Source organism: Girardinichthys multiradiatus, chromosome 14 (assembly GCF_021462225.1).
Source record: "Girardinichthys multiradiatus isolate DD_20200921_A chromosome 14, DD_fGirMul_XY1, whole genome shotgun sequence".
Taxonomy (NCBI): domain Eukaryota; kingdom Metazoa; phylum Chordata; class Actinopteri; order Cyprinodontiformes; family Goodeidae; genus Girardinichthys; species Girardinichthys multiradiatus.
Genome location: NC_061807.1, coordinates 1,386,024 through 1,398,193, shown reverse-complemented (window position 1 = coordinate 1,398,193; position 12,170 = coordinate 1,386,024).

Sequence of the window (12,170 nt, the reverse complement as noted above, 5' to 3'; positions counted from 1 at the left end):
GAGATAGGGTGAGGAGCTCGGCCATCCGGGAGGAGCTTGGAGTAGAGCCGCTGCTCCTCCACATTGAGAGGAGCCAGTTGAGGTGGCTCAGGCATCTATACCGGATGCCTCCTGGACGCCTTCCTCGGGAGGTGTTCCAGGCACGTCCCACCGGGAGGAGGCCCAGGGGACGGCCCAGGACACGCTGGAGGGACTATGTCTCTCGGCTGGCCTGGGAATGCCTTGGGCTCCCCCTGGAGGAGCTGGAGGAGGTGTCTGGAGAGAGGGACGTCTGGGCGTCTCTGCTGAGTCTGCTGCCTCTGCAACCCGGTCCTGGATAAGAGGAAGACGACGAACGAACGAACAAATTTCATTTGCTCAAGAATTTATTATCCATCCAAAGCTTTTTATTTTTTCATTTTCCCAACCTGTTGTAAGCACTTTTAATGTTGGCTGGTGATTTCTTTGTCCAATAATTCAAAGATAACTGGTCACTTTTAAATTTAAGAGGTATTTATCCCATTTCAACCTGTAATGTTGCTATGGAGGATGTTTTAAAAGCACCTGTACATATTCTTAAAGTTGAATATAATTTAGCTTTTGGAGATTTGTATCTGCTGCTGAATTATAAACTATACACCCATAATCCAAGACTGACTACAGGGGTTGGACAATGAAACTGAAACACCTGGTTTTAGACCACAATAATTTATTAGTATGGTGTAGGGCCTCCTTTTGCGGCCAATACAGCGTCAATTCGTCTTGGGAATGACATATACAAGTCCTGCACAGTGGTCAGAAGGATTTTAAGCCATTCTTCCTGCAGGATAGTGGCCAGGTCAATACGTGATACTGGTGGAGGAAAACGTTTCCTGACTCGCTCCAAAACACCCCAAAGTGGCTCAATAATATTTAGATCTGGTGACTGTGCAAGTCATGGGAGATGTTCAACTTCACTTTCATGTTCATCAAACCAATCTTTCACCAGTCTTGCTGTGTGTATTGGTGCATTGTCATCCTGATACCCGGCACCGCCTTCAGGATACAATGTTTGAACCATTGGATGCAAATAGTCCTCAAGAATGGTTCGGTAGTCCTTGGCAGTGACGCGCCCATCTAGCACAAGTATTGGGCCAAGGGAATGCCATGATATGGCAGCCCAAACCATCACTGATCCACCCTCATGCTTCACTCTGGGCATGCAACAGTCTGGGTGGTACGCTTCTTTGGGGCTTCTCCACACCGTAACTCATTGTCCACAGCCTAAGATTTGTGCTCCTTGCACCATTGAAACCGACGTTTGGCATTGGCATGAGTGACCAAAGGTTTGGCTATAGCAGCCCGGCCGTGTATATTGACCCGACGGACAGTTCTGGTGGAAATAGGAGAGTTGAGGTGCACATTTAATTCTGCCGTGATTTGGGCAGCCGTGGTTTTATGTTTTTTGGATACAATCCGGGTTAGCACCTGAACATCCCTTTCAGACAGCTTCCTCTTGCGTCCTCAGTTAATCCTGTTGGATGTGGTTCGTCCTTCTTGGTGGTATGCTGACATTACCCTGGATACCGTGGCTCTTGATACATCACAAAGACATGCTGTCTTGGTCACAGATGCGCCAGCAAGAAGTGCACCAACAATTTGTCCTATTTTGAACTCTGGTATGTCACTCATAATGTTGTGTGTATTTCAATATTTTGAGCAAAACTGTGCTCTTACCCTGCTAATTGAACCTTCACACTCTGCTCTTACTGGTGCAATGTGCAATCAATGAAGACTGGCTACCAGGCTGGTCCAATTTAGCCATGAAACCTCCCACACTAAAATTACAGGTGTTTCAGTTTCATTGTCCAACCCCTGTAATTAATCCAGTATAAATGACTTTCAATGCATTTATATCAGCTCCCCACTCGGTTCCAACTAAACACCTCATTATATTAAATACCTTCCTACATTTATCTAATATTTTCTTAATGTGTAGACCCCATGTCATTCTTTCATCAAACCTCAACCCAAGAAATTTAAATTGTTTAACTCTTTCCAACTCCTAATCATATAATTTCAACGTGATTTTTTCATCAACTCTTTTCTGTGTAAAAAACATTATTTTAGTTTTTTCCACAGAAAACTTAAAACCTCATTTATAAGACAATTTTTCTACAACTGAAATTGCCCCCTGCAGCTTCTTTACAATAAATTGCTCAATTATCAGCAAAAAGTGAAAATCCCATTCCACCCCCTGCTTCCTTAAACATAATATTATTATAACAGAAAATAATAACGAGCTTACTATGCTTCCCTGTGGTGTCCCATTTTCTATATTCAATCTCTCAGAATACTCCTTTCCTATCCTCACTTGAATTTGTCTTCCTTCTAAAAAATTCTCAATCCATCTAAACATACGACCATTTATTCAAATTCTTCTATTTTTTATTAATAACCCTTCACTCCACATCATATCAAATGCTCTTTCAATATAAAAAAATACCGCCACAACACTATTTATTCACTTGAGCCTTTCTAATATCATTCTCTAGACATAATACTGGATCCATTTTGTTTCTCCCTCTCCTGAACCCACTCTGATACATTGATATAAGACCTTTATTTTCCATATAATATAACAATCTTTCATTTATCATTTTGTTGTAAATATGAATCTGAAAATATTATTTAATATTCATATTTTAATATTCATATTTTAATATTTTATCAACTAATATTTCGGTCTGTTAAGGATTGTCCCGGGAATACCAGCCCCATTAAGACGATGGTATTAGGACAGAATAGAAAGGTGTGAGACGAGCTCTGGCATTATTGAACAGCATAAACTCTGCACATACAGGTCCTTCTCAAAATATCAGCATATTGTGATAAAGTTCATTATTTTCCATAATGTCATGATGAAAATTTAACATTCATATATGTTAGATTCATTGCACACTAACTGAAATATTTCAGGTCTTTTATTGTCTTAATACAGATGATTTTGGCATACAGCTCATGAAAACCCAAAATTCCTATCTCACAAAATTAGCATATCATTAAAAGGGTCTCTAAACGAGCTATGAACCTAATCATCTGAATCAACGAGTTAACTCTAAACACCTGCAAAAGATTCCTGAGGCCTTTAAAACTCCCAGCCTGGTTAATCACTCAAAACCCCAATCATGGGTAAGACTGCCGACCTGACTGCTGTCCAGAAGGCCACTATTGACACCCTCAAGCAAGAGGGTAAGACACAGAAAGAAATTTCTGAACAAATAGGCTGTTCCCAGAGTGCTGTATCAAGGCACCTCAGTGGGAAGTCTGTGGGAAGGAAAAAGTGTGGCAGAAAACGCTGCACAACGAGAAGAGGTGACCGGACCCTGAGGAAGATTGTGGAGAAGGGCCGATTTCAGATCTTGGGGGACCTGCGGAAGCAGTGGACTGAGTCTGGAGTAGAAACATCCAGAGCCACCGTGCACAGGCGTGTGCAGGAAATGGGCTACAGGTGCCGCATTCCCCAGGTCAAGCCACTTTTGAACCAGAAACAGCGGCAGAAGCGCCTGACCTGGGCTACAGAGAAGCAGCACTGGACTGTTGCTCAGTGGTCCAAAGTACTTTTTTCAGATGAAAGCAAATTCTGCATGTCATTCGGAAATCAAGGTGCCAGAGTCTGGAGGAAGACTGGGGAAAAGGAAATGCCAAAATGCCAGAAGTCCAGTGTCAAGTACCCACAGTCAGTGATGGTCTGGGGCACTGTGTCAGCTGCTGGTGTTGGTCCACTGTGTTTTATCAAGGGCAGGGTCAATGCAGTTAGCTATCAGGAGATTTTGGAGCACTTTTCTTTTATTGGTCGGATGAAATATGCTAATTTTGTGAGATAGGAATTTTGGGTTTTCATGAGCTGTATGCCAAAATCATCCGTATTAAGACAATAAAAGACCTGAAATATTTCAGTTAGTGTGCAATGAATCTAAAATATATGAATGTTAAATGTTAAATTTTCATCATGACATTATGGAAAATAATGAACTTTATCACAATATGCTAATATTTTGAGAAGGACCTGTATATGGAATGAATTCACACAATTTCTTAAAATACAATAATTTATTAACAAAAATAAGTCAACTCAAAGTCAAACATATTTCAATCAACAAACTCTTCACTATGCTAAAACAATTCAACTAAACTACCAAGCAGAATTAAAGAATAATCAAGACTAATGGGCTATGTACAATATAAACAAGTTGATTAAAGATTATTGGAAATCATGACCAAAAAGAGTGATGCAACATTACCACGCAATGTTTATGTTTGAGAACCAAGGATTATCTTGAAGAATCTGGAAGTGAAGTTAAGTTAGTTTTGGAACTAACTTAGGAAATAATCAGCAAACATTTAGACAACCCTTCACAATGCAAGATCAGGTAAAATATTATTTTAATAAAATAATGTTTTAAATAATGATCTGCCGAATAAAACCAACCTCCTGGATGACTAATTCTCAACGGTGTCTAATTAACTGCCTTTATTTATTGAAATAATATTTGAAGAAATATTATTGAGTAATTTGGAAAAGAGCCAAATCTTTCTGGAGAAATTGGGCTTAATGGTGTTTACTCAGTTATCAACTCTAGTAAATGATGTTCAGGGACTATTATCCACTAGCTTGAAAACCAACAACCTTTCTGTTGACTAGCCTTAATGCTAACACACGTGTTCTTACTGTTAGCAGTTAAGCTAGCAAGAAGCGGATAGCTTAGCACCAGAATCAACACATACCTTTAAAATACCAGGGTTAATAAAAGGGTTAAAATGCATAAGCGCGGACGGCGCGTTATGAGCAATGTTCTGGTTAAAACCTCCCTTTAAATAAAGTTTATCTTAGCTTTAAAACATACAAAGACACGAACCGGCCTGTGTGCTACAGGTAGCATGCTAGCACAAAGATAGCCAAGTTCCACAAAACAAACTTCATAACATGAAAACGTTTAGATCATTTCATCCTAAACCTATCTGTTAATCTGCCCAAACCTAACCTCTGACCATGGTGAGTAAACGTTGTCCAAGGGCGATGAAGTTCGGATAAACGTCCACAGTCAACAAGCGGTTGGCTTTGAGCTAACCTCTGCATTCGCTGTGTGAACAATAGCGTTAGCTCCAGAAAGCTGGCGGCTCGGCCTGTCCGCAGGGATCTCTCCTCGATACAGTTTTGCTTCTGTGGGGCCTCGAAGAGAAAATGGAAGCAACTCTTACACCTTAATTTCCTCGTTCATGAATGAAAATACTGGATACACAGACAGTATTTCATTCTACTTAACTTTGCATATGATAGATGATCGTATGGCTTTGGATCCAGTTGACATTCGCGCGCTGGGCCTCTCCTGAACCGTCCTACTCGGAGGCACGTGGAAAGAGAAAGACTTGTGGAAAGGTGGGGGCTTTTATTTGGGCAATGGCGCCGCAGGAAGTCCGCAGTTATCCCCCTTTTCTGGCTGTGCCGGCAGAAGGTTAATGCACTTTATTTTGAAAAGTTCCAGAAAAGTATGTACCGGAGTTTTGGTGTCGAAATCCATGGCTGTATGGTCCCAACAATTTTCTCCATTATTTCACATATGTTTGATATTAAAGCTATAGGTCGGTAATTTTCTTGTTTTGTCTCATCTTTCCCTGGTTTTCAACTTGAAATAATCACTGCTTCTTTCCAACTTTTTGACAATTCTCCATCCTCCCATACTCGATTATACAATTCTAATAAAATATTTTTAGATGTTTCACTTAAATTACTTATCATCACATAACAAACCTGATCTTTTTCTGGAGCTGATCATTTATATTTTTTAAGTGCCCTATTCAGCTCTCTTATTGTGAACAACATATTTACTGAATCATTTGAATCTTCCATTTGCCCAAATAACTCCTTATTCTCTAAAATCATATTTTCTCGTCCTGTTTTACCTTCTTCACTAATATTTTCAGAACTATGAATTTTAACAAATGCCTTTACCAACATTTCCGCCTTTTCTTTATCTTTCACTGCTGATATTTCCCTATTATTTACTATTGGATATCCACTCACTCTTTTAATCTCATTCATCCTTTTAATCATCGACCATACTTAGAAATGTCTGTCTCCCTCCCCACTAAATGACAAAAACTCCTCCAATATTCTCTTTTTGCATTTTTAATGGTTCTTCTTACATTCACTTGTAATTTCTTATATTCTTTCAAATTCTGAAAGTTGTGACTTCTTTTTAATACCTTAAAAGCTTTATTTCGTTTCTTAATAGCTCCAGTACATTCTATTGTCCACCAGGGTACCAATTTTATTTTCCTTTTCCCACATTCCATCCTCATAATCTGATTAGCTGCTTCTAAAATAGCATTAAATATAGAAAGATTAAGTTCATTAATACTACCATTTATATCCACTTTTTGTTTTTTTATTTCACTATTAATCCTAAAGGATTCCCAATCTGCAGATCTAAAGCACCATTTCTTCATCCCATTTATACAATATTTCTCTATATGTAGTTTTAATTCAGTCATAATAGGGAAGTGATTACTTTCCATAAACAAACACCTGCTAGAGAATCTGAAACTAATGTTAAATCAATTGCTGACACTGTATTTTCTCTCAAATTAATTATTGTTCCTCTCCCATCATTCAAAACTACCACATTTTTCACATCTATTATTTCTTCAATTACACCCCCATTTTGATCATTATGATCACTCCATATTGAGCTATGTCCATTAAAATCCCCACACCAAATCACTTTACCCTATAAATACTTCCCAATTTCCTCCATTAGATCTAAAGAAAGTCTTTTACATGGATTATAAAAATTTATTATTTTAACTTTCCCAATTTTTCTCCAAATTTCAATAATAATATTAGCTAAAATTTTAAATTGAATCCCCTTTTTAATGAATATTATACATCCTCCTCCTGATCCTCCCTCTCTATATCTTTTAATGCTTTCATATCCTTTGATAACGAAATCAAGATTTGGTTTAAGCCAAGATTCCTGAATGCATATGTAACGGGGTTTTATTTTAACATCACTATTGATGTGAAGTTTGTCAAAATTGGTTTATTTATTCTTCAAATTCATTTTATTTAATCAACAAAAAATTTTTTTCCTGACTTTTATTGCTATATACATTTTTTATGTTACACTTGTCAGTTGGTGGTTACCATAGCAACCAGTAACAGTCAGCTCTGCCCCTTTTTCTGTTGCTGTCTGTTACTGTGGGACAGAAGCTGCTGGAGCTGCTAACCACCAACTTGTTTATTTGTCTCTTGTTAGAATAAATGCAGAGAACCAGAATGTGTCTGTCATGAAGTCAACCTGCTGGATCAGAACGAACAAGATGGGTTACATCTGGTGCCGTGACCTCATGACTACTGAAGATCAGCCTTGAGCTAATCTGACATCCAGTGAGTTAAAGTCAGACTCCACATGAATATTCAGGTTTTACTGGTGATACAGCAATTTACGGATCGGATGATTAGCACAGCATTCTAGCATCCTTCTGCTAGCATTTACATATTACTGTATGAGTTTATTTGTTCTTCAGCCTTTTTGATATCTATCTAACAGTGTGTTATTTTTGCAGAAAAAGTCTTATCAGCTACCGTGATTAACAAAAAAAAACCCAAAAACGACAAAGCAAAAATAATTTTGTCTTGATACAGCATTTTTTTGTTGTTCGTTTTGTGAAATCTATGTATACTTTATTTTCCCTCATTTGATTTGTGACATATTCGAGTAGGAATGACAGAAGAGTTCGATATAGAACATAATACAGAACTAATGAACATGGGGACACATTCTAGAGGAGTGAGTTTTGGTAGAGGAACAATGTTATCCACAAGATCACCACCTTATCTAAGTTATATGGGTTCTCCAGGTTATGGCAGAGGGATTCCTACTAACACTCATGAGTGTGGGGCTGATTTGTTCAGAGCCCTCATACCTCTTCCCCAATTTATCCCCAGCCTAGTGAAACAGATGCTACATTGAAACATTTAAGTGTTCTAATCACAGAACTATAAAAACACATAGGAGATTCAGTCACGGCAAGGCTATTGTTAGATAAAGACACTGTAACTAACCAGAGCAGAGAAGGCAAATGCGTACAAGCTTGTGGCACTACAGTTGACCTCACACAGCTCACCATGGCACTTAAATGTGATGTCAAAGAACCTCCAATTTTTCGTGGTGATGTAACTGACAAAAGCTCTGTTCTTGAATGGGTCGATCTTATGTCAATGTATTTGAAAAAGAAGAACGTTAGCATTACAGATCAGCCTGGTGAGATTATGGATAAGTTAATGGGAAGAGCCAGAGATGTTGTAAGAATAGGTATACGCAGTGACCCTTTGCTCAGTGTCAAACTGCAACCTGAAGCAATTTATGCAATCTTCAAACAACATTTCAGTGACTTCACATACTTGTGCTTGCCTTTCGCTGACTTCTATAGTACATTTCCCAGAGCTAATGAGAGTCCAATTGATTACTGGGTTCATCTGAATAAAGCAGATGATATAGCTGAGGAGTGTCTCCAGCGTCAAAGAAAAAGCATAGGTGACATCAGTAAAGAGGTGGCCATGATGTTTGTGAGACACTGCAATGAACCTTCACTGTCTGTTGTATTCAAGAACAAATTGGCACACAGTTGGACACCTAAAGAGGTGCAAGAAAGGATTGATGAATATCATAGGGAAATGAAATTCAAACAAAGTAAATTTACAGCAGAGAGCCACCCCAGACAAGCTGTTTCAGTGATGAGCAATACCACACAGGAGGGTGGGAGAATGGAGACAGAAGTTATGATGCATTCCCACAAGCAGAATGTGAGTCAACCCCTACAAAGCGTGGAATTCACTACAATACAGAACAGCATGGAGAAGATGACTGAGATGCTTTGTGATGTATTGAGTAGAATGACTACTTCTTCAAGGCCTACTACCTTCCGAGGCCACAATAACTCATTCCAGAGAAGGAGGGTCTCGGGGCCCAGAGGTTGTAGCATCTGTAGTGAAAGCTCTCACTCTACTATCGCTCACTGCCAGCTACATCGCTTGTGTTTTCTATGTCACCAGCCAGGCCACTTGAAGTTTCAGTGCCCTAAATTGTCCTCTCCACTGAATCAGTCTGCACCAATCTCTCCTTCCCATCAGGAAAACTAGACCGGCCACATTTTGAGAGGGACAATGTGAGCCTGAGTGAAAATTCCCACAGCTATGATTTACAGTCAGTATATGAGTCAGCCTGTGAGAGCCTTCCCAGCCAGAAGACAGTAATTCTCCAGAGTACACTGCGTTTAAATGGCAGTGATAGTTGGTTCTACACACCTGTAGTAATTAATGGATGTGTAACTATGTCTGCTATGTTGGATACAGGTTCCATGGCATGTTCTGTGAGTGAGGCTGTGGAAAAGAAGCTCATTGCGGCAGACATTTTGAGCAGTGATTTTCAGCAGAATCTAGATCTTGTTTTAATTGGATGTGGAGGACAAAGAGCCCATCCAAAGAGAGTTTGTGATCTACAGTTTGAAGTATATGGATGCACAGTATACGTGCCCACTTTAGTTGTTTGTGGTCAAGTGGATGAGCTTATCTTAGGAACAAATGTGATCAAGTATCTGACACATAAACTCAAGGAGTCAGGCAAATACTGGAAAATTATTTCTGAAACTTCTGGTCCTAACAATAAAGGGCATGATGACTTCCTTTCTATGCTTACTGGAATTCATCAGTGGAAAGGTGAACTTGTGCCTGACATCATAGGCACAGTTAAACTCAGCAGTGCTGTGACACTGTTGCCTGGACATGAACACTTGGTATGGGGAAAGCTCCCGGAGAAGTCACGTGGGGCCCCAGGCTGCACTGTGATTGTTGAGCCAACACAGTCTCATTGTATTCCAAGAAATGTCCTTGTTGGCAGAGTTGTGACTCCCCTGTGGGGTGATGGATGGATCCCTATGAAGGTCATAAACCCAACAGATAAGTCAATCACAATCAAGAGAAATGCAAAGCTGGCTGATGTGTACCCATGCTTGGCTGTTGAGGAAATGCAGATCAATGACAGCTCATATCTGAAGTCCAATGGACAACACATCAAAGCTGAAAAGGATTCAGATTTGTCAGACATGGCTGAGGCCCTGACAGAATATGGCTTAAGTGATCTGGACCTTCATTCTTGTGAGGTATCAGATGGCTGTAAAAGAGAAATGTATAAGCTTGCTCTGAAATATTCTGACAACTTCTCAAAGCATAGACTAGATTGTGGTGAAGTGAAAGACTTTGTCCACAGAATCCACCTCATAGATGAAAGACCTTTCAAACTTCCTTACAGGCGTGTGCCCCCAGCTCACTACCAAAAGCTGCGGATGACACTGAATGAAATGGAAGACAAGGGCATCATTAGGAAATCATGCAGTGAGTTTGCTTCACCACTTGTCTTAGTCTGGAAGAGAAATGGAGAACTCCACATCTGTGCTGACTTCCGATGGCTAAATGCACGTACAGTGAAGGACGCACACCCTCTTCCACACCAAGCAGATTGTCTTGCTGCTCTGGGAGGCAATGCACTGTTCAGCACTATGGACCTCACGTCTGGGTTTTACAATATTCCCCTGCACGAAGAGCACAAGAAGTTCATGAGTATAACAGGCTCCCTCAAGGACTTTGTAATAGCCCAGCTAGCTTCATGCGCATCATGATGATGATTTTTGGAGATCAGAATTTCATGAGCTTACTTTGTTACGTTGATGACTTGTTGGTTTTTGCACCCAGTGAGGAGGAGGCCATAAAGAGGCTTGAGATGGTCTTTGAACGGTTGCGTACACACAACCTCAAACTGGCCCCCAAGAAGTGTCGCCTTCTGTGCCACTCAGTCCACTTCTTGGGCCATGTCATTGATAGCAGTGGTGTGTCAACAGACCCTGCCAAAGTAGAAGCTATAAATAAGATGTCCAAGTCAGATCTGATGTTTCCTGATAGCCAAATACCCTGCCCTATGAGGATCAAGTCATTCCTTGGCTTGGTCCTGTGGTACCAACGTTTTATCCCAAACTGCTCTTCTGTGGCAAAGCCTTTCTTTGGACTGACATCTGAAACAAAGAACAACAGCTCAAACAAAGGGAGAGGGCGTAAACGTCCACGTACTTACAAAAAGCTCACAGCTGCAGACTGGACTCCTGAATATGACCAAGCTTTACAAAACCATAAAGATGCACTGCTCAATTATGCTATATTGGCTCACCCTGACTTCTCCAAGCCATTCATCCTTTCCACCGACACATCGTCTGATGGTTTAGGTGCTGTACTATCCCAAGTTACTGAAGGTGATGAACGGGCTCGTCCTATAGCATTGCCAGTAACACCTTAAACAAGGCTCAGAGTAAATACCCTGCCCACCAGTTGGAGTTCTTGGCACTAAAATGGGCAGTGTGTGAGAAATTCAGCCATTGGCTGAAAGGTCATGTTTTCACTGCTTGGACAGATAATAACCCACTTGCCCATATCCTTACCAAACCAAAGCTTGATGCATGTGGGCAACGCTGGGTTGCAAAGCTGGCTGCTTATGATTTTGATATCAAGTACGTACCCGGGCCAAAAAATGTTGCAGATGCCCTTAGTCGAGAGCCTTTTGTTGGGAGAAGGATAAGTCAGCATCTGATCAGTGAACCATACAGATGTCTGTTAGAGGAGTCTGAGAGTCTATCTGGAGGAGATATTCAAGAGGTTTTCAGAGAGTCAAATATTCGTCAAGCCACCCAGAAACCTTCACGCCAAAGCACAGTGACAGCACCCAACAAAACAACCCCTTCAGTCAGCTCTTTGTCTGTATCAGAGGTGTCAACTCTCCTAGATTGTCATAATAATTGGGATACAGCCACAAGAATCAGATCTACAGTGTTGGGGGACCACATCCAGAGTGTGATGTCCACTGGCCAAGATGTATTGCCATCATTTTCCAAACAAGATCTTAGGGACAGACAACGACAAGATGCTGACCTAGCAAGAGTAATATTCTATGTTGAACGACATCGTAAACCATCAAGGAGGGAGACAGATAAGGAAACTGTGAGTGCTTTAAGGCTTATGAGGCAGTGGGACAAACTGGTGATAGAGGACAGTATTTTATACCGTGTGTCTAAGGATTGAATCACCAGGAAGAAGAGACACCAAT